General features: G+C 37.0%; 1 protein-coding gene across 4 annotated transcripts in view; it reads right to left on the bottom strand.

Moving 5' to 3' along the window:
* The window catches only part of KCND2 (potassium channel, voltage gated Shal related subfamily D, member 2), a 273,760-nt gene that overhangs the window by 207,180 nt on the left and 42,410 nt on the right, over nt 1-24,170 (bottom strand). The gene's annotated exons all lie outside the window — the stretch shown is intronic.

The raw sequence follows: 24,170 nt of genomic DNA, 5'->3' as shown, positions 1-24,170 counted from the left end.
AAAAAAGAAGAGAAAAAAGGGGGAGATGACAAGACAGACAAGAGATCATAGCAAGTAGAAAATATTGGTAAAAGATAGGAGGCAGAAAATGAAGAATGCATAAATGGAGCAAAGAATGATGGGGATGAACGAAGTAGCTTGCACAGACTGGAGCGTGGTACCAACTGTGAAAGCTGTGACCGAGAAAATTCATCATGTCTCCAACAAGAACCTTACAGTTAAGAGTGGAGACACCAAAATATGTGATTTGCTTCCTTAAACGATATTGGCCAAGTAGACAAAATGTTATACTTCAGTCAGTAAAGCTGTTATTTGGTTTTAAGAAGCTACATGAGACTCTTAGTGTCTGGGGTTCTGGAGGCTAGTATGTCAAGTTATGTGTTTACAGTACAATAAAACAATTTTTTTATTCACATTAACTAATATCAAGAAGAATTGGGTTGTGTAGGACAACAATTGGGGAATTCCAGCATCCTGTCGACATATATCTGAAGTCTTTACATGCAGCGCTAAATTATAGCTGGGCAAAGAACTACATTTTACCAGATATTAGTGATTATCCATAGTAAAGACAGTGCAGGACTATTAAAAGCTTAAAAGAGCTGATACAAGGTTCAGTACAGCATTTTATATTTTATTTAATACTTATAACATTTTTTTCCTATTTTGTGATTTTTAGGTAAAGAACAAGAGAAATGTAAAGGGGAAAATTGAGCTGGCATCACAAGGCATCTACAGTAAAAGAAAGACTAGGAAAATCATGGCTCTGCTGCTGGATGGGGCAAGCTGACAAAGGGCATGGAAAAAGCCAACACGTCAAGGCCTTCTTTTGCCTCAGTTTTTACTGGTATGATGAGACTCCAGGAATCCCAGGTCCCTGAGAACACAGGGGAAGTCCGCAGCAAAGAGGCCTTACCCTCAGTGGAGAAGGATCTGATCAGGGAATATTTAAACAAAGTAAAATCCACAAAACCCAGTAGGATGCACCCAGGAATGCTGAGGAGGCTGGCTGATGTCATTGCAGAACAACCTGCAATAATCTTTGAAAGATTGTGGCAGATGCTGGAGGTTTCTGAGGACTGGAGGACAGCAAATGTCATTCCTGTCTTTAGGAAGGGTAGGAGTGAGGATCGGCAGAGCTACAGGTCAGTTTGCCTCACCTTGATCTCTGGAAAAATGGAGTAAATATTCCAGGAAAACATTTTCAAACATTTGAAGGACAAGAAGGTGATTAGGAGTTGTCAGTATGGATTTGTGAAGCTTTCCTTGCTGACTTGAAAGCCTTTTGCAATGAGATGACTGACTTGGGGTTTGATGTTTGCCTTGACTTCAGTAAGGCTTACAGCACGTATAAGGTTTTATAGACAAATTGATGAAGTATAGGCTAGATAAGTGAATAGTGAGATGATTTGAAAACTGGCTAAACCATTGGGCTCGAATGGTTGTGGCCAGGAGCATGAAGTCCAGATGGAGACCAGTCACTAATGGTGTATTCCAGTGGCTGATACGGGGGACAATGTGTTTTAACACCTTCACTGATGACCTGTACCACAAGGACGGTGCACTCTCAGCAAGTTTGCAGATGGTATAGAACTTAGAGGAGTGGTTGATGAACCACATGGTTATGCTGACATTCAGAGGGATGTCAGCAACCTGGAGAAACAAGACACTTGGGAAGGAATAACAGTGTGTACTGGTACAGGCTGGGGGCTGACTGGCTAGGAAGCAGCTCTGCAGAGAAGGCCCTGGTGGTCCTGGTGGACCATAAACCAGCAATATGCCCTTGTGGCAAGGAAGGTTGACAGCCTATCTAGAGCTCCAGCAGGAGCAGCATCATATTGGCTGCAGGTTGAGGGTGTGATCCTTTCCCCCTCCTCACCACTGGAGAGGACACATCTGTAACGCTGGGTCCATTCCTGGACTACTTGGTGCAAGAGGGACATGGACATACTGCAGCAAATCCAGTGAAGAGCCACAAAGACAAAGAAGGGCTTGGAGCATGTGAACTGTGTGCAGAGGCTGAGACAGCTGATCTTGTTCAATCTGGAGAGGAGAAAGCTCAGGGACATCTTATACCCTACCCCTACTTGGTAGGGGTGGAAGTGAAGAACATGACGTGGATTCTTCTGAGTCATGCCCAATGACAGGGCAAGAAGCAATGGGGAGATGTTGAAATAGTGAGGGTGTTCACCTATAATGAGGACCATCTCTAACATAGAATAATACATTTGTTTCTATACATAAATATTAAAAGAATTAATGTATATAATGATTAAACCTTGATCAATCCCCATGCCCAATATCTATGCCACTTCAGCTGTACGTTTCTATCAATTTTGTCAGCACTACAGATTCCATTTAACCCTCCCATGGAACATGCACTTCTCTATTAGCAAGTGTTGGTTTGGGTTGGATATTTCAAAGTCTGAAAAGTCTTCCATTTGTTCTGTAATTGAGAGGAGAAATTGTTCTTTGTCAGTTGACTTCAGCAAGACTCAGATTGAATGACTATAAAAAAAAAATGCTAGCACTATGGAGAAATTAAAAGAACTGTGGCATTTCTAAATGCCCTTGAAGCCAATCCAGAAGATGATGTCATTTGTATTAAGATTCTTCTACATATGTACAGACAATATGGTGGGACTTTACAAAACAGGTTCGCTTTGAAATACAAAATTCCTGTTTATTATTTTCTTTTACAGCCTTCTTTTTCATTCCTTCCCATTTTTAGTGAGGAAACTGGACAAGAATGTACTCCTTCCCCTCAACCCTGCTGCTTTCAGCACAGTTGTTGCTTTTTTCATGATCATTTAATGGAATTAAGGAAATAAAGAAGAAAGAGAGAATGGAATATAGCATGAAAGGAAGAAGAAATCTTAATACAGATAAGTAAAATTAAATCTGGAAGGAAAATAACTGATGAGGCAGGAATAGCTGTGAGCATTCCTGTAAATCCCCCAAGGAATACTGGAAAACAACACTGCAATTCCTAGGGAACTTTCCTGCCTATCTCTAAAAGATAGCATATGCCATCCAAATTTAGTTTTTAAAGTTTTTTTGCAAGATTGAAACCAAACATTTTATTCTGAAAGGAAACTTCATGATGAAACATTTAATGCCCACTAGACTAATCAACTTTAAAAAGCAAACAGAAAAACAAACAACTTTCCTCTTAAATATTTTAGTTTTGTTAAGCAGAGAGTTGGTTAGAAGATCTTTGACAGCTGTTTCAGGTCCGGAGTACAACAGATACCTCTGATCATCTACTGGCTGACAGTGCTAAGTTTAGCTGTTATATTGTTTAAGATTTTTTTTTGTCTGTCTGTTTTCTAGAACACCGGAGAAAAAAAAATAGGAGGCCTGTCAAAAGATTAGGAAACAAACTTTCTGGTGCAGTGCTTTCTCTTGTGTAGTGCCAATCTACTTTGCAGCAATAAGAGGCAAGGGAGAGGGTCTTCCTGAGTGAAAGCCAATGAAAGTTTTTTAATCTTTTAAAGGTTATGCATTATGCCTCCACTTTCACATCTCAGAGTGAATAAAGTTTAGGACAGATTCTTCAGTGAAGCATGGTTTTAAATGCCATGATACTTTATAAGTAAATAATTAATAAACAAATCAAACATTTACAGACTAAGTTGACAGCCCTGCAGTGTGCTTGGATAGCATTTGCAGTGGGTGGAACACACCCTACCTGTGTTCACGGAGCTGGAGGAGGCAGACAGCTGCTCCTTCTGGGACACCACTGCTAGTCTTTTCCAGGCAGTAGAAAGGGGCAAGGAGTGAACAGAGACCACAAACCACTGCCTCAAGCAAATTCAGCATCTGGTACAGCTGTGGATAGAGAATGTTTTTGCCTGCTTGGCTTTTTTTTCCCTTTTCTTTCTTTTAAGCTTACATTTTAGGAAGAACTCAAACAAACTGAAACAGGGCAGTGCATCACGCTCCATCCACACCCTCCCCAGAGCCAGGATCAGGCACCAGACCACATGTGACAGATGTTAGACACATCAGGTACTGCTGGAAGACATTTAGATTCTTGGCGGATGAGGACTGGGCAACCTTATATGGAGCAAAAACAGAGCCAGCAACTCCAGCAAAAGTAGTGCCAACTGTTTCCTGGAACAAGGGGAAGCACAGATCAGAACAGAATCTTGTCAGTCTTTTTTTTAAGGGACAGTAACCCTAAGGCCATGTAAAATCCTTTATTTTCTAAGAGTTTTTACTGCTTTGTCAACTTTCCTTATGGCAGAATCTAGCCCTAATTAGTGCTGTGTTAATGAGCCATTGCTAAAGATAGATGAGAATTACTGTTCTCATTGAACAGTAATTTCATCAAGCTGCACTGATACCTTTATGTATGGGTCATGGAAATAATATTAAAACGATGGCCATATAAAACACTGAAATGAATACTGAAATTACATACTGGTGTGATACTGACTAAGCAATACAGCAGATTTTAAATAATTCTGCTCTTACTACTTTTGGTGAGAAGGTTCATCTCTCAAGTCCTGCAGTTTTATCTGCTTGGTCACGTTCCTGGGCATGCAGTTTTGACCCAAGGAAAGGGATGCTGGTTTACCATTTCAAAACAGGATTTGGGTGGGCTTTTTACTTGTTTCTTCCCATACTCACTTTAAATCTTGTGGAAGAAATGTATTTCTTTTATTTTGGCTAATGGACTGTTATTAAAGTAGGATTGTGACTTGGCAAAGAAGTGTAAGCTGGAATGTACAGGCATGGAAAAAAGCCTGGAGAAATTGATCAGGGACAAATGAAGCATTGAGACAGGTGTTGGTGGCATAAAGAAGAGGAATGCAACAGGGAACAAGGTTAGAGAGATAGCTTGGGGCAAAAATTTGAGGGTCTTTTAAGACAAGGACAGAGAGTCTGAATTCAAGGTGAGGTGTGTGAGTAAAATTGGACTTTCTCTATGAGCTGCCCAAATGCATGTTATAACAAATTTTGTACTTCTACTTTTTAGATGTGCAACTTAAATAGACAGAAGCTCAGTATTTTTGGTCAGACAGATTCTGATATACTCTCAAAGAACAACAAACATCTTAACATAAAATAAAGTAGAAAACAATATAAATAGCTGCAGTCTAGAAGGTAAAACAAGCCAAGGAGAAGAGAGTTCAGGTAAGAGGGCCATGTTGTGCAGTTTCCAATTAATCATTCCCTCAAGGAGTGGAGACTTCAGAGCAACATATTTAGGGACAGACGTGTGCTACAACAGTTGGAACTTGCTCCCATTTTCCCTCAGGAGCTATGTCTTCTGCAAAATCTCAGAAAAGAGAATGAGGGTATGTGTAAAGCAAGAAGCGGTATGAATGTTGAAATAAATGTTTGTCAAACTCAGAAGAAACGAGTTGCCACGAACCTGCAACTAAAACTAGTATTCATGGAAATACATCTGTTCCCCTCTCTGAACTACACACAGCATCGACGGAACAAGACAAAATGCTGGGATCCTCAGCATGTGTTAAATCACTGCATTACGGTTTTACAGCCACTTCATGGGGTCCCTTAGTAATGTATAGGACAGCTTTGCTATGTGAGTAACAAATTTTGACAGCTATTAGGTGGAGCATGGTTCCAACTTTGCCCTAACCAAAATACCTGAAAATATCTGGAAATCTAAAGGAAGGTTAACCTTCACTTAAAACACTGGTATTTTCCTGAACAAGGTTCAAACCTATAAGAATATATTTGAATTATACACACAGTAAATTACCAAAGGCTTGTAACAGTCTTAAAGAAAATTCAAGATTATGTCAGTACCTGAGGAACAAAAGCAAGTAAAAGCTTAGAAAAGACACCCTGAACATTACCATTTCAAAATAATTCCTCTAAGCAGGGGATCCACATTTAACATTCAAGAACATTAAAATTGTTGTATATTCACAGTTCTTTCACAGTATAATAATCACAGTTATTTCTCAGCGGAATATCACTTCATATGAAAATGCCAATTTTCAAAAATGGAACTTTCTGAATGGATATACTGGGTTTGCTTTGGCTTTCATTAGACTGGTCCCTTATATCTAGAATGTTGCCTGAGAGCAGAAAGCAGCCCAGAACACACAACTGTGTTACCAGTGCAGACACCTTAGATATGGAAAAATGGGTTTTCAAGTCCTTGATGTAGAGAAGGTCATTTTTTGGAACTCTCCTACACCATACCATCACATCAGAGAAGATTTTAAAGCCCTGCAGCAAGATCATTGACGTCAGAGACACAGGTTGAAGGCCCTGCTCCCTCTAAGACCTGGGGTCAGGACAAGACATCCCACGTTCCCTTTGAGCACTTGTGCTACTAGGCTCTTGTACAGATGGAGATGTGGCAGTAGATGATGTAAAGAATTGTGATCAGAGCCTTCAGATGCCACTTTCTGTATTGTATAACTAATTACATAAGAATTCTCACTAAGGTGGCTGGGACCTAGATATCAAAAATGGTTTTGAAATATCAACTCTAACCTGAAGAAAGCTCCGGAATGGTTTCTAGTTCCTACCTCTCTCTCTTCTTAGGCATTACCTTTCAAAGCACCATGGAGAGCTTTTTTGATGGGAAAAAATACATCTCGTTTTTTAAATTCTGTCTAGGATATACTTGAGACTAAATATACAGAAAATCCACATAAATATTTTGAATGAAGCCTTTCAGTTGACAACAAAATTGTGCGTTGAAAAAATTAGACATTTCTATAATTTTCTTGCAACAAGATTTTTCCACATGAAGTATTTGTTTGCCGAATCACAGCCATTGTACAAGATAAGAATAACTGACTTGTCTAAAGTTAACTGTCTTGTGAAAGAGTAATGAATCAAACTGTAAGCTCTGATCACACAGGACATAATCTTTCCCACCAGAGCAGTCTTTCTTTCCTAATCACACTTTTCAAAATCACTGTTCTTCAGCAACACTCCTTCCACTGTGAAATGCTGCCAGCGATACAAAATAATGTAAATTCCTGATAGCATATTGTGATAGTAACAGAGCAGCTCTATTTTTCGGAATAGTTGGACAAAGACAAACACATGCACATGTACATATATATATATAGAGAGAGATATAAGTACGTACATGTGCTTATGTACACAGACATTCATACATGCATGCAAAGACATTACATTTAAGGTAGAAAAAAATGAGCACTACTGTTCCCAGATCCTACCAACTGCCCCAGCCCTGCTTTTTTAAACTGCAAATGCTTTTCATATCTGCATTCTGTTAGCAAAACCAGCAGTATCTTTTCTGATTTAGATGTTATCAGCATGATACTTTGAGAAGGCATCCGGAATTGGGTATTGCTTTGGAAAAGCCACAATCTGTAATTAGTGACGTCAATCATATTATTAAAATGTAATTACAGAAAGCACTTTAATAATAAAACACTAGGATGAATATTAGACGCCTTTTTCAGTATCATAAGCACAGTGAAAAAGATTTATATCAGGATTGTTTTTTTTTGGTTTTGAGCCTGATTGATACAGTTTGAGGATTTTTTTTGTTTGATTATGAAAATAATCTTAACCATAGCTTACACATACAGTTTTATATCTCAGTAAATTCACCTGGCTTAGAGGATTGTTAAACCATAAAAAAAGCCTTGACCTTATTATTTTCCTTGATTTCCATCTATCTTTACTAGGAAGCTGTCATATTAGTGAAAATCATCCTGCAAACTGTGTGCTTACTAAAAATGGAGAAAGCGAAGAACCCAAACCTAAGCACACCCACAGAGACCTTCATGGCAACTGAGGATGGACACAGAAATAAATAAATAAATGCAAGGAGATAAAATACTGAGACAGGATGAGTCATTTTGTATCAGTCAGTGCCAGCTCTACATTTGCATTGTGGAAGGTCAATTATCTCACACTGAAATATAGCTGAAACTATGAACTCAGTAGCTCTGGGCACTTAACACTGTTTAGATCTGTACTTTAACACTTAATTTAATATTTTTCCTGAAGGGAAATGATTAATAATTGCATTCAGTGAAGCATACACTTTAAAAGATTGACCCTCACAAGCTGTTGTTTTTTTTAGGATTAGACAAAAGTAGCTGTTTCCCCAGACACTATCCACTTACGTGACATTTTTTACACTTCACAAAGCTGCCGAATGTAATGTGCTAAAGGCAAAATTTTAAAGATAACTAATTAGAAGAGTACTTTGCAATTATGTTTTAGACCATTCAGCAACAAATAAGAGTGAAGTGCTATTTGATGTTGAGTCTGATATTGATGAAAGTTCAGACTTTCCTGCTATTGAATTCAGTGTCATGTCTTACCTACAGCTCAAGTGGAACCAGGGACCAGGCAGGAAACTCTGTTAATTCTTCAGTTCCCATACTCAAATGTAAACTATTGTTTTGAAAGGATTCGCTCCCACCTATATCCCATGTATATTTTGAGAAACAATAACATTTAAGCAATGTGAGACTGAGACAAACAAATAACAGCATGAGGTAAGAATACTTGATTCAGTATCTTTGTGTCAAGTTAGGAAGAGTTGGGAATAAATTTTTCAAGTTTTTTTTAAGAGCTAGAGCACAAATCAAGCATGGTAAAATCTACTTAGAGTCGAAAAATTAATGTTGGAAGAATAAAATAGTAAATTTTCTGCTTCTCAAGTTTCTTTTGATACTAAAACCTCAATTACAATAATTAAAATTTCACATTTTCAGAGCACATTGCAAACAATAAATAATTTTGGCAATGAAGTAGATGGGCTTTTTTCATATTTTATTATGTTATATACCAGAAAACTGTAGGAAATTATGATTTAGAAATAGATATTCACTGGTTTTTGTAGCATATGAAGTTGGAGATGGAAATCAAGAGGATTTTTAAAAGCACAAAGATTTTAAACTCCTATGGATTAAAAAGCCAAGAGCCAGTCACCCCCTTATTTGGGTCTTCAAACCAACATTCATAATTAATGAACTTGTCCAAAGAAAATGCTGACTGGACAGAGAATAGTGCACAAAACAGACAGAAATATTGGTTAAAAACTGCCATTCAGAATCTAGCTACTTCTGCACAGACCAACACAGCAGTTGCTACATCTTCATAATGTTCAAGAAAACTTTTTTCACGTCTCCATTATATTTCAACTGTATATCTCGTATCCAGCCAAGGCAGGCTGCTCACAGTCAGGTTTGTTGTGTTTGTATATTCGTATGTGGATATAACGCATTAGGAAGTGCACTGAAAGCTTAGCCACCACCCTTAAAGATCTCCAAAGAGCCATTTATTCGCAATAATTGTTGGTCCACATCTGCAATAGCTAATCTTAACAGTGTGTTAGGTGCAGGAGGTACTCTGCTCCATGCCAATGCTTTGAGAAAAGAATAGGCTGTTCAATCTACTATAAAAGCAAATATTGTTAAGCAAATGACCATAATGTACTCTCTCAAAAAATATTCCCACTCTCATATATATAGAGAAGCATATAATATAATTATTAACATATGATCTCCTCTGTAATCTGAGTATGCAGCTTGAATATGCAGTATAACTGAAAAGACTCTCCATCAGTACAGTGGTAAACTAAAAACTGAAACTTGCAGCTGGGCATTCAATACTAACATGCTTTTAGATAGAGGGGAAAGGTTACGGTCAGTCAATATAATTAAAAAACCACTATTTATTTTACTGCTACTGAATGAAATGCGATGTGTGCAGACAGATGTTGCACAGCATACTGCATGTCATTTCACACATTCTGCAGTAAATTAGGCTTCATAGTTTGAAGTATTTACAATGGAAATGAAATGAAAAAAATTGCTCAAGAAATACAATTTACTTTTCCAGTGTATAATTACCATCAGATTTAATGCCACAGTCCTTTCACACAGTATTCTTTCGGTTCCTTAACATAAAGCCTAATTCTCTGATGCTTTGCACATGTTCAAAATGAGAACAATATTTTACAGTTTTGCACTTAGTGGTCTGGCTTATCTTCTCTACTTTCCTCCCTCTGCACCAACCAGGTGGCACAGAGGAGTGAAAAACATCTCACCAGCAGGTGATACTCTTAGTGTGATAGATTCCCTGGCAGTCAGAGAGCTGGGAAAGCTGCTTTCTTACCCCGTCTCTCCTACACCTTCCTGCTTTCTCTGGGGTTAAGATGACAGCAGATGAACCAGAAGGAACAAGCTCACTTTTTTCTACACACTCTGCTTTGCTCAGCAAGTAAATGGGCCCATTTCCCAGCAAATAGAGATTAATGTCTCTCGCCATCAATGCATACATATTTATTTTACACAATTCATAATCTGAATAAATTTCAACAGGACCTTAGAAATCTTGTAAAGAGGAGGAATTTGATCTCTGCTTACCTCACTTCCCAATACACTCATCAGTGAGGTGGCCTTCATTAGCATTCTGATACCTGAGGAGAACAGCAGGCACCAAGAGGACTATTTCCAGCACCATTAATTCTCATGAATATTTTTACAGAGATCCTGCAAGGATGCTCCTTGGCTTTGTCCATCATGGCTATTTCTGATTCAGTGCTCCAGTTAAACAGTGCCAAAACTACTCAAAATATGTGCCAAGGGGGTTTCCGCTATTCTGTAAGTATTACAACTTCTGAACTGTCAGTGCCCTGCCTTGGTTATTTCTCAAGTTTCAATCCTCTCCTCATGCCAGGAGTACACAGTTTTCTTTTGTTTTGTATAAACATTTAACTGCTTTTATGACTGGTCCTTTTATTGAAATCACTGTACATTTTGAATGTGTGCAAACCATTATGTTACAGCAAAGTGGTGGGTGACACTTGTTTCTCTGAAGATGTTAATTTACTTCTGACACTTGTTTCTCTGAAGATGTTAATTTAAGAAAGTTAAGTTAAGAAAGAAAAAGAAATATTCAAACTGCCTTACAGAACTCCGAATCATTATTCTCACCAAAAACTAACTCCCACTAACTCTTTTTAGTAAAACTGATCAACAGAATAGAACACTGACTTTCTCTTCTGTGATAAAGTCAGCTACAGATATGTACTTATTAAATAAAAGGATAAGTCCAAGGTAGGTAAAGCATAAGTCCATTATAAGAGAATTTTCTTTAAAATCATGATCTATCAAAGGCTTATTCATGAAAGAATTCTGCTGGAAGAACTCTTCAAAATCAGCACACGGAACAACAAAATGGTCTGGCCTTAAATACAGTTTTTACAGCCATTTTACCCCCGCTCTGACAAGCTTGTCAAGCATTTAATTCCATCTATCTTCTTTAAGAGGTACATTATTGATCCTTTCCAGTGTGCCAATTAATTTTTCCAAAAATTTTACAGGAAATGTAGTTATATTTATCTCTAAATCAATACTCAGTTTTCTAGTTACAGTAATCAGGTTTGGTTCAGTTCATGCAATTTTAGATGGTTCAAACTTACACAGAAGAGAATTTGGGGTTGCAAATACAGAATCAAGTGCTTATCTTGTGTGTACAGAGGAACATGGACATAATGTGTTTTGTAACAGGAGGACTAATTAGGACACTAAGACAAAGTAAAATACAAGAAACAGCTTGTTATCTGTAACCAAAATAAAGGCTTATAGATTTAAAGTGGTACTGAGCTCAATAAAATTTTAGGGTTTGTATATTTTTAAGAGAAGAGTATTTTTATTCCTTTTTTTTCAGATATTCTGAGAAGTCATACATTTGTACATTTGCCAAAATTTAATATTCAAAGTATAAGGATGTGATATATTTTGTAAAAGCATTAAATACAGAGGAGTTACTGATCATGACCTGTATGAGTTGACAATTTACAACAGAATCCTAAATTGCTTAGCAAGCTTTTAAGTTTTCTTGTCTTATTTAAAGGCTTAATACTTAACGACTCTCATCATGGACATCAATTGAAACTTAGGCTAACATCTGAAGCTGCGTCTTTCCCATGTTGTGAAATGTCACTTGCTGTGCAAATAAGGCCTGCCAGAAACCATTCATTATACTTGTGTGGTTTTCAGTCTCTTAAGTTTTCTCCTCTCTAAATAATATGGGGCCGAATGAGTCTTTTAGCTGTTCACTTGCATGACTATTCTGGTGTTCAATGGCACATGTATCATGACATCTCTCTAGCTTTATTCTCACCACAGTTCTCACACATTTCCATCTTACCTTTGGATATCTTTAGATTAAAAAGTTGTTGAACACCAGTATTATTAACAGTTTGTACATATTGATTCAATTCAATATCTACCATTTTTCAAAGGTGTTTGCTTTTGGAAGAAATGAGACTTCAGTCTATACCTTTGATGGATTTACATCCTTCACATCCTTATGTTAAAATGAAAATAACATCTGAGCTGTAAATTTCAGAATTTGGTCTTTAAATAGTAGATTTTTAAAAGCCTATTTTTGTTTAAGATGATGAATGTAACTACCATCTTTCCAACCGATATTCTTTTCCTTCCAAAACACCCCTACTGGTTTGAATGCTACTTTCAAAATATGCAAACTGCTTCATTGCTTGAATTCCTCTGATTTCTGAGGCAACACAGGTTGGAAACTGAAGAGCTCTGACTAAATGTTCTGAGCTGATTGCTACTTCCACTTTCTTGGGATGTCAGATTGGATTTTCTGATGTGGTTAATGAAAGAAGGCCTTTGCCTCCCTTTAGCCACCCTTCCACTCCCTGAAGACAGTGCTGAGGACTTGTATAAACCCCAAGGGGTCAATCTCTCTCTCTCTCTCTCCTTGGCTTCTGTGGGAAGAACCCTATGCTCAAACCTGTGCTCAAATGCTGTGACATGGGACTCAATGTAGAAGGAGCAGGAGGAGGAAGGCCTCCTTCCTCTATTCTGTTCCATCCTGATCCAAAATGCAGTGACTCAGATGTGCACTTTTCCTCACCGTATGTCAGAGGTACATCCACTCTGTTTGCTTACCTACTGATTATCTTTAGAAGAGCTCTGATGTCATCCATAACTATACCTTCTAGTGGGCTGCAAATGAACCTTGTGATGCCTCTCTTGTATCCAACCTCTTTCCCACCCCGTCACCCCATAATGAAGCCAAGAGCAATGCCCGGTAGAAGAAAGAGAATACAGTGGTTTTGTTGCTAGCAGCAAATGTTATGCCAGCAGACAACCCTCCTACCTGCAGCAGGACTTTCCAGGCACAGGCCTGCAGAGATCACTTTGAACGAGAGAAGTGACTACCTGCTTTCCAGTCAGACTTCCCTCATGGTGGGTGTCTGTCAAACAGCAACACAGCACAGAAAATATATTTAAACTTCTAACTGTAAAGCTTCAAAGAATTCCCAGGCAGTGTCAGAAGTGCATGCAGTTTCTGAAGCTGGTTTTAGTTTGCTTCTCTGCTTCTCCTTAGCAGGGCAAGGAAGTACGCATTGGTTTCTTACTCTACTGTCTGTTCAGCTGGTAAAGTGGGAACAGAAATACGTTTCATGTAGTTTTCTCAACTTTAAGCTTGCAAGGGTGTATCCCTCTGAAGTGGCCAAAAAAAAATAACAGTGAACTGATTTAAAGCCTCAGCATGATCTCTCCTGAACCTGGAAAGATGTGCATACTGCCCTCATTCTGCACAGGGTCTGTGTCAGCACACATGTTCCCAATGTTCTTTTATGAACCCAAGACAGAATATCAGATTAGGAGGTGTCAAATTCTTCCTGGGCTATTTCCTGTAAAATAAGCACAATTCTCTTTCAGTACTTGTACCTCATAACCTTGCAAAGAGAACATACTAGCATAAAGTTTTATGTTCTCTTCCTTTTTTTTTTTTTTACAGAGACATGCTAATTTCTATTCTCCATGTGTATTCTCTCTGGGTAATGTATGACTATACTGGGAAGGTAAAATCTATTGAGAATTTGGGATGATATGTGGTAGCTATAGCTTCTTCTCAGGTGTGCAGGGGATTATTGTCTCCGGTTTATTTTTATTAGACAATGATCTACAGTTTTACTCAGAGCTTCAGGAGAATGAAAGCACCTGTCTGGGTGCTAACTTACAGAAAATTCCTAACTGGCACTCAGAAACTTCCTCCTACATGTCTTTCCTAATTCCAGACTTGTGACACATTTTGGATTATGTGAATATATACAGTTATATCAGATTGCAGGTGAGATATATACTCAGGCTGTACTGGTGGTATGCCCAAGCAACTGCCTGGGCGTGTTGCTTAACAGTCTTGAGAGGAAGGACGAGGAGGAGCAGAGGATAGGAAATTTCTGGTGGAATTCATAGCGAAAAAGCCCTGTGTCCTTTGTTTTATCTAGCACTTCTCATCCAAGAACATCAGAGCCTTCAGTCCTTGATGGAAAGAGAAAAAAACTTCAAGACTTTACTGCTACAAACCTTTATCTAAAGGAGAATTAAACCCATGAGTGTTAGCAGTAACGGGGCCTAAATTTGCAAATGATCAAAGGCAAATGATCAAAGCAAATGAGCAGTATCTCAAGCAGGTTGGGATACTGCCTTCCCACACATCTCTCTGAATTATTATTAAACAATGTCTTTGCAATCTGGAAAGTATATTTCCCATGGAAAATATATACTCTGAGAAGAGCACATTTTGACACAATGTGGAAAAAACCTCTGCCAGGTTTAAGGAACGGTGACAAATAGCTGGTATACTTTAAAAAGTAGTCCTAAAAATATCACACGTAAAAGAAGTGTAAGTCAGTAAGATGTGTCAGAATACTTCATTAGCTGAGCTTTGTTATAGTCCCAGTGAGATGGGTAATGAACAGATTTTCCTTTTTTCTTATGATTTCTGAAAGTAACAGTCCCTAGCCAGGTATGCTTGCCCAGTCTGGTTAATACTTTCCTCCAGTGAACAAAATAAGCTAAATTTTGCTAGTATAAAGTTGATTTGACATGCTATTGACAGTGCTAATAAATGCTGACTTCACAACAAAACATGTCGTGACAACAAAACCATAGGAGATATCTAACCTTATAACAAGAGGAAGAGGAGAAAAAATGTCCTTACAAATAGCGTTAATTGCATTAAGCACTTAAACAAACAATTCTTTTAAAATGTTACACATTTACAAAAGGGTCCCTTGGGTCTACTCATAACTTAAGAGGGAGATTATTATTTAAGTATAAAAATCTTGATTTAAAAATGCAAAGTAGTAGGCTAAATCAAATGTGTGAAGGGACTGATTAATGCACACCTTAAGTACACTAGGGGCTCTTTGCATCAACAGCACCTTCTGTATGCATCCAAGGTATATTTTAATCCAAACTATTGCAGAGTTTGTGATCTTCTTTCTTAATCAGAGCCTTCCCTCTTGAGGGTTATGGCTATTTGCTCATCATTGTTGTCAGAAAGCATGTGCTTTTTAACAGCAAATAATTATAAAAACCAAACCAGTAAAAGGTTTCTTATGTAGTTTCGACTGGGAACTATATAACCTTTGGGGAAATACAGTTAAAAATTTAGGCTCTTCCAGTCTATATTATGAATGTAAAGCTTCTCTGAAGTCTGTGGCTATAAAATAATACAGCTCCTTTAATAATGGGCCCTACAACCTTTTTCGGTCTTGTGAATCTGTTTTAACATCTGAGCTGGTAGGACAGAGATCTAAGCCTCCAAGTGATAAATAAAACAATAGCACTAAATCCCCATTTCCCTTGTCTAGGAGAGTATTCTAATTCTCAACAAGGACTTTGATGGAGATCGAAAAGATTTCTCATCAGATTTGGGGAAAGTAGTAAAGAGGAGGAAGACTTTTTTACACTTGATAACAATTGAGATATACTAGGAAAAGAATAAAGTAACTGTCAGAAATGGTAATAGCATTCTTAAGTTTAAAAATAGAACCTGAAGAAATATTCTCACTGTTAAATCAATATTGGAATTATGTTTTAAAGAAATTCACTTATATGTTGAACATGCTTTTTCCAAATGAATACATTTGCATCTTGTGATTCTAATCTTGTGATCTTTCTCTTGCCATGTAAGCTCAAAGAACTCTGCAATGAAAAGATTCATCAACATGATGAGTATGGGCAGAACAAAGTGCAAATCTGTTAACTAATTAATATTTATTTCAGATAGATGTAAGTATACATACATTTATATATTTATGTGTATACATATACACACACAAGCAAACAGGGAATAGACATGTGCACGTGCATTCTCCTAATACCAAATGGCTTCACTGTCGTAGAGTAGGCAAGGAAGAATGCCTGCTTAAATGCTTATAAAAATAATTTAATTTTACTTTAATTGTTTTCTTGAAAGGCGAGGATTGAATGTGAACCACTAGCAGAGTCTCAGCATCAAATATGATGATGCAATATATATAATTTTGTTACAGTACAAAATAAAAGTTTAAGAACTGTAATAATAAAATAATAGCTTAAGAACTCCACTAGCAAAGTCAATAACACATTTTACTGGATTAATCTGGATTAAACTTTGTGTTCATATTACAAGTATATAAACATGCTGTAATGTATTCATTTTTGTTTTCATCTGCTAATGCATTACATGTGAATCTTGTATGCTTCCAGAAGTTCCCTGAAGGAAAGTGATGTAGAAGTTCTTGATCATTCTACATTCATACACTGTGTTTCCAAAAAACTTCACTTTCTAAAATACCAAACTTTAAAATCATGTTAATTAAATATGCTTATGGATGTCAAATTACCTACAATAAATTCGCTCGTACTGGAAAAAAAAAAATCAAAGGATTAATTAACTTAGCTTTAAAAGAATTACTTGTGCCAGTGAAGCTACAGGTAGAAGTTTTAAAAAGGAGGGAGTAATCCAGTATATAAGCTGAAAGTCATTTATGACAGTTAATATCTAAAAAGTATTGTTTCAGAAAGAAAAGACATTAAAACATAAGTGGACCAAATGATGGACAGCCAAGTTTTAAAAAAGTCTTGCCTTGTAAATGTGAACGTGGTCTCAGTAACAGGTGCAGCATAATGCCCACAGATGGTGTGTTAACTATAGGACTCCAAATCAATGATACTTTAACAGAGGGGAATAAATTCCTCACACCCTTTCTTTACCCTAAAACAAGCAAGAATGGTTTATGAAGTCATCCTAATTCCATTTGCATTTGGAAGCTGGGTCCTGTATCCACCATTAATCTCTCAACTAATCACTGAATCCTTAGCATCCATCATTCATCCGAGGCATATGTAAGTTAGGATCCTAGCCATTTTACCATCTCACTTCAGTCAAGAGAGAGATGAGTACCACCCATGCCAAGCACTTTCTGTTCCTCTACATTGACTGTGGAAGAAGTGTTAAAGCAACTACTGTCTTAATGTGGACACATCAGTTCAATTTCCAGTATTAGGTGGGATTAATTTGAGCACAACTCATTCAGTTTAGGAAAGCGTGGAGTTTGTCCCCACCCATGATCGGTACCAGGAAGAAAGAGTTTAGGGATTGAGATTTCCTGTCGCGTCTTTCTGAGAGGGACATTTGGCATTAAACAATCAATCAAACCTCCCTTTTTACTACTCTTAATACTGAAAAAACAAGGATATGTGCACACCATTTGTACTGTCTGCATATAGAATGGAAATCTTCAGTGCCTGAGCAGTAAATGCATTTTTTGAGTATCTGTCAGCTGCAACCAAGCAGCATGCTGGGGCTCTATACTGTTAAACTAGGAAAAGTAGTTGCATTGAAGCATTGACATATCTAACCACTTGATTTAGAAATATAAACTGGAAGTTAATAGTCTCCCTAAAATTAAAGGCTTTTTCCTAATTCCATTTGCATTTGGAAGCTGGGTCCTGTATCCACCATTAATCTCTCAACTAATCACTGAATCCTTAGCATCCATCATTCATCCGAGGCATATGTAAGTTAGGATCCTAGCCATTTTACCATCTCACTTCAGTCAAGAGAGAGATGAGTACCACCCATGCCAAGCACTTTCTGTTCCTCTACATTGACTGTGGAAGAAGTGTTAAAGCAACTACTGTCTTAATGTGGACACATCAGTTCAATTTCCAGTATTAGGTGGGATTAATTTGAGCACAACTCATTCAGTTTAGGAAAGCGTGGAGTTTGTCCCCACCCATGATCGGTACCAGGAAGAAAGAGTTTAGGGATTGAGATTTCCTGTCGCGTCTTTCTGAGAGGGACATTTGGCATTAAACAATCAATCAAACCTCCCTTTTTACTACTCTTAATACTGAAAAAACAAGGATATGTGCACACCATTTGTACTGTCTGCATATAGAATGGAAATCTTCAGTGCCTGAGCAGTAAATGCATTTTTTGAGTATCTGTCAGCTGCAACCAAGCAGCATGCTGGGGCTCTATACTGTTAAACTAGGAAAAGTAGTTGCATTGAAGCATTGACATATCTAACCACTTGATTTAGAAATATAAACTGGAAGTTAATAGTCTCCCTGCATTCAGTGGTGTTTTGGCTAACTATAAAAAAAGACTTATCTGCATCAGAGGTGAAACATCAAATAATGGCCCTGAGGTAAATGGAGACACAATCTAAGTGTCTCCTTTGATGCTCCTGATGTTTAGAAACAACAGAGCAGTGGTCAGCTAAAACACTGGGTTTCTCATAGTGTAGTTTCTAAAGTTTGTAGATTTTTCTTTGATGAATTATTCATGAATTTCTAGAACCAGTGACTGTACTGCAATATGAATTCCAATGATTTGTGTGGCTCAGAAAGTCTTTTCATATCATAAAAAATTTTCATCTTCCATCATATTTACCTCTGAGCATCACTGCTTTTATCTTTACCATTACTTTAGAAGGCTACTTTATTGCTCTTCCAGCTAGGAGGAAAAAACCCCAAAGAATAAGGTGGGAGGGGGGGGAGTAATATTGCTTTATCTTTGGGAACCTAATCCACTCCTGTAAGTGGATGCAACTCCTATTAACTTCAGTGACAGCTGCAGCTGTTTACACCTGGGCTGATTTGGGCAGTTTAGGCAGGGCTAACAGCACTAGCTGACATTAAACTTCCCTGACGTTTCTGATTATAAAGACTTTGTGTTCAATTTCTGATTCTTTGCCAACTCAGGCATCAGTATTTTTCTCCACTCAGAATCTGCTCAGACTTCAGCTTTTAGCTCTGGGCTTAGCTGTACACCTTTGTACCTTTAATCAGCCTGACTTGCCAGTGCCTTGATTTGGGGTTGGGATTTTTGTCATGGATTTCAGTACTGGGTTCCCACTGTCCACGTAACTGTGTTGTTTTATAGCATGTACAGATTGAGATAGGCAGAGCGTAGTCTAAAATTGGTGTTCGTGCAATTTAACCCTCTTTTTAAAAAGGGTAAAATGAAACAGAGTAAATCACATCTTCTAGAGGCTTCTCCAGCTGCACCCGTGATTTGCATTAGCACAGGTGGAGTCAGCAGCTGCAGCCTCCAGGACAAAGACGATCACAGAATAAAAAGTATCACAAAGGGGTGATGATTAGATCTGGAGCGTGGAGGTTAGAAAACTAAGCCAGAAAAAGCAAAATGGTTTTGTTAATGAAACAGCAATTTGTTGAGACTGAAGTGTTTCACTGAAGATATCTCAGATTTGACAAATTTTTGCTTATTCCAAAGCAAGATAGAAATGTGATTTACATCTAAATTTCCATTAGAAGCTCCCTGGGCCAAGGACTCTTGTGTTTCTACAGTGTATGGCCATGGGAAATACCTAAAAAGAAAAGCTAGTGCCTCCAGAGAATATGTCTAGACTCTCAGGACCTTGTCAAATACGAGAGTATCAGGCAAATGTTTTCCAGTAAATTGTAATTTCTAGCAGTGATGGGTCTGGGGAATGAAGTTCATTCCAGACATGCCCCGTTGCATGTTTCTGAGAAAGATATCTTACACTTCAGAAAACAAAAATAGGCTTGATTCATTTTGGATATGAAGAAATTCACAAAAGTGGGAACTCATCAGACAAACTGGGTATGAGTTCTCTTCATGACAGAAGGAGAAGACCAACTCAAGATTTGAAAGAATTGTTTTAATCACTTCGGAGTGACCAGAATATCCACCATTCTTTATTGAAATATTAGGTTTTAGACCTTAAGTCTTCTGTATTTGAAGACTTTATAAAATGTGCAGTTATTATCCCCAAATACATTCTATATCATAACTTATTGCATAAATGAACAGCTTTCTTTCATCTAAAGATAAGTGGGCATGGGAATTTCAAAGATGACACAAAAACAAGATGTGCATTTCAAAACAAACCATGAAAAATAGACTACACCTCCTACTCAAAGCTGCAACAGACATGATAAAATGGGTAAAAGCAGATATTCTTGCACAGAGAACACAGATGTTCACAGCTCAGAAAATAGAATAGACACACATTGAAGTTAACCTACAAATAACAGTAAAATTAAGTATATATATGATTCTTCCTCTGCCATTATTGTTCAGAAATACTTTTAGAGAAGTTTTGGACATATTAAGTGTTTTCATTGATAAGATACTCAAAAATTTGCCTGTACTTTATGAATAGACTTATACAATGAAATTCCTCCCCAACCTTTCATATTTTTCTAAGCCTTGATCAGTCCTGTGATTGCTTAAACTTTGGTTTCCTCAGCAGTACACACTTAAATACACAAATCTCATTCATACACGAAAAAAAAAGGGAAGGATTTCTTTATCTGCTTGTGTAGAAATAGTGTACTAAATAACAGTTAAAGATATATTCTTCAAAAAACATGCCTTATTTGCAATGTTTGATCATGTAGCACTTAAGTGACTTGCTCCAGAAGCACTCGTGTTATAGCTGTACGGAAAAGAGGCATTTTGTAAGTTTTGCAGAAATAAGAGTTGTGTTTCTGAGTTGGAGAAAAGGAGTAGCTGATCCTATTTCATAGATAAAACAGAAGAAAAATCCCAATTCCATCTTCTAGTGCATTAAAATTTACACACATTAAAAAAAAAATCATTGTTGTCAAAACCTATTTTCTCAGGAATGTTTTCCTTCATTTCTTTTGGTTGAAATGGGACCCCTGAGATGATGCATATTATGCAAAATATTCATGTAAGGTGATTTCTTTGGAGTTAGTAATTACAGTTTTAAGAAGCCACAGTCAATTCAGAGGACTGAACTAGTTTCTTTGTGGAACCAAGCATTGCACTGGTGTGCAGAAGGACAAGAAGACACTAACCTCCAAGCAAAACCACCAGAGATCTGTATTCAATTCCCAGGCCTGCCACAAATTCTGCTAACACCAGCAAGCAATTTACTCTCTAGGTTGCAGATCTTCCTCCATAAAATGGAGACACCGTTACCATTCTCCCTACTGTCTACCTCTCTCTTACTGTGGTCCCAAACTTCTCAAAGAAGTTGTGAAATTGTACGGTTCTTAACTCAATGATTAGTGCAGTATGTAATGTGAAAAGTTCATCCAGGATAGGAAACAAGTTGAATAGAGAACTCATGGATGAACTATGCTTCTCCTAAATTAACACTGATAATTTAATATAGACATCAACTATTAATTGTAAATACACTATTAGTTTGCACGCTAAGGCCAGGGGGTGCTGCTGTTTCTTTTTAGTCAGCGTTATGGAAAAGGATGGGAGGAATATATTATTACATTATATGCTAATAGGATTTAATCCTAGCCCCACTGAAGCAGGACTCCCACTGACTTGTGTGCTGCTAAGATCTTACCCAGTGTGAAAATTTCTTCTCTGAATCTTTCTGTTTTGATTCAAGTTTCCAAAATAGCTTTGAAAAACAAATGCAAATACCTTCATATGGAGGAATTAACATCTGCATAGAAATTGATTCATACCACTTTCCATATAACAAAAATGTAGCATGAGTATGTACTTATTTTCCAAGGCTGATCAACTAGAATAAAATGCAAATTTCTTGTTAGCCAAAGGAAAGTAAAATGCTATCATTACTGTCAGTACAGAAATCCCACTACAAACAAGCAATAAATACTGTCAGGAAATGTCAGTTTCAGAGGGGATGTCACCATGGAAAATAAGCTTATGAAGTGCTGAAATACAAGTGGCATTGCTTCTAATTTTGAACTTTGACAGTAGAAATCAAGCCAGTTTAGAGGTATATGTCACAGGAGACAGAGTGAGTATACCTTAAGACAGGAAATTCAAATAAATCATTCCTTCAACATAAAATATTGGAGATGCAAATTGATGTCTGAGGATTTAAGGATTTAAGAATTTTAAGGACTGAAGATTTAAAAACAAATACAGCACACACACTCACTGATAATTCACAAGTTCAATTCTCCTGACATTAGAGACATTGTACTATTTTTTTCAGAATGTGGCAAACTGGTTCATCTAAAGTAAAACCTAACAAAAATTTTACTTGTATTCTAAAAAAATACACACCCATTTTGGAAAATCAAACTTGTTTCATTTACTACTTTGTCTATTGGTAACAAAGATACTGCTAGTGAGGTTCCTTTCAGGCCCAAAACAATGCCTGGTCATGTCAGTGGGAATACTTCTGGTATGTTGCAGATTAGACCCTTACAGGGCATTGCAAATGGCACTGCTCCCTGTCAAACTTTTCATTTAGAAAGTCACAAACATAATGCTTACACTGCTGTAGACTGCAGGGAAACTTCAGAACAGGTAGATTTATGGGAAGTCCTGGTGACAGCTAAATAAATTTAGTGAATTCAGCATGTGGCAAGATTCTTCTATCAAAGAAAGCATCTATAAAAGAAGAAAAAGAGCTTTTCTGCAAAGAGATACAATTTATCTTACTTAACTTTTAAGAATCACATACAAAAATGAATCTGTAATACAGAACTTCCTACCGGAGAGAAACTTAATGTTCCTAAGGGAGTGATATCAACAAGCTACATCCAAATACCTTGAGCACATTTTCAGCCATTGTTAACCATTAATAGTATTAATAGGGATTTCGTTTTTGTTAAATGCTTTATTACAGCAGGTGTGTCATTTTGTTTTCATGTGTTTTGTTTCCCGTTTTGACTTCAGATGGTGAATTTCCTATTTTTCCAATTTGCAGTAAATCATGAAGACTTGTTTAATTTTTCTCCAGGACCCCTGTTAGTGCAAAAGTATCTATTCTTAGCTAAACCTTTTTAAGTGAACACTATTTTTTTCTAAAGTTGCCAGTTCACTAATTTATTTTTGCATATATAGAATATATGGGGGATACACTTTGTCACATTTGAAAACTGATTTTTTTAAAAAATATAATTCTTTAGTTTCTAGAAAGGCTAAGTGCCTGAGAAGTTTGAAATAGGAAAACTAGGGTTCTTCTGAATTGTAACCTAACAGACAAAACTAGATAATTACTATGAAGGAGAATGGCTATTAAAAGTCACTTCTGTGCAGGAGAAGCAATGACTCTGCTGAATATGCACTGGTTTAGGTTTTCATTTCTAGAAGGAGATGCCTTTACGCAAGTATGAGGCTTTAACAAATTTGTGATGGTTGTCTTAAGTGAACCAAAAAATAATAATCATAAGGTGGTGTTATAGGTATTTCAATTGATCCACTAGTGAAATATTAAGTAATCCATGTTTGCTGTTTTTGGATGTATGCCTGTAACAGTGTAAACATTTTTTTTTCCAAAATGATTTATTAAAAGCAAAGAAAATATACTGGCTGTAACACTAAAGGTTAAATATCTTATTCATATGAAAAATAAACTATTGAATTACATGTTCCAGTAATCTTCCAATAGTCCTAGCAGAATTTCAAAATGTTTTAAACAAAGGATTGAAAATTCTCAAAGGCTATGATAGAATATTTATGGATATGCCTTTTCTAATTAAATTGAGGTTGGCAACTTTGAAAATATTCTACTCAAGAAGACACAGCAAACCTCCAGTTTTCATAATTGATATTTTTTATAATTTAGAGGCAAAGAGGCATAATGTTCTGTGCTACTATGTTAACATACTATCAAAGTTTAAAGCAGTTTAAGTTAAACTTATCTGTTCTTAATTAACTAGGTAATTAGTTCATTATCCCATATACTGTAGAGTAGGCCAGGACATTTAAATTTGACTCTGAAACACAAGACTTAGAAATAAGTACAAACAGCATGTTAATTTAAAAAAAGCAGTCTTTGTATCAAGTGCTAACAGGTTTATATGGAAGTTGCATTTCCAGTCTGAACTCCCAGGCTTTCAATACAGACAATGCACTTTTCTTATCACTAGTCTTATTGCGAACTCCACCCATTC

The sequence above is a fragment of the Calidris pugnax genome, unplaced genomic scaffold, assembly GCF_001431845.1.
Source record: "Calidris pugnax isolate Ruff unplaced genomic scaffold, ASM143184v1 scaffold44, whole genome shotgun sequence".
Lineage (NCBI taxonomy): Eukaryota > Metazoa > Chordata > Aves > Charadriiformes > Scolopacidae > Calidris > Calidris pugnax.
The sequence above is the reverse complement of the archived record's forward strand: the minus strand, read 5'-3'. Positions and strand labels throughout refer to the sequence as shown.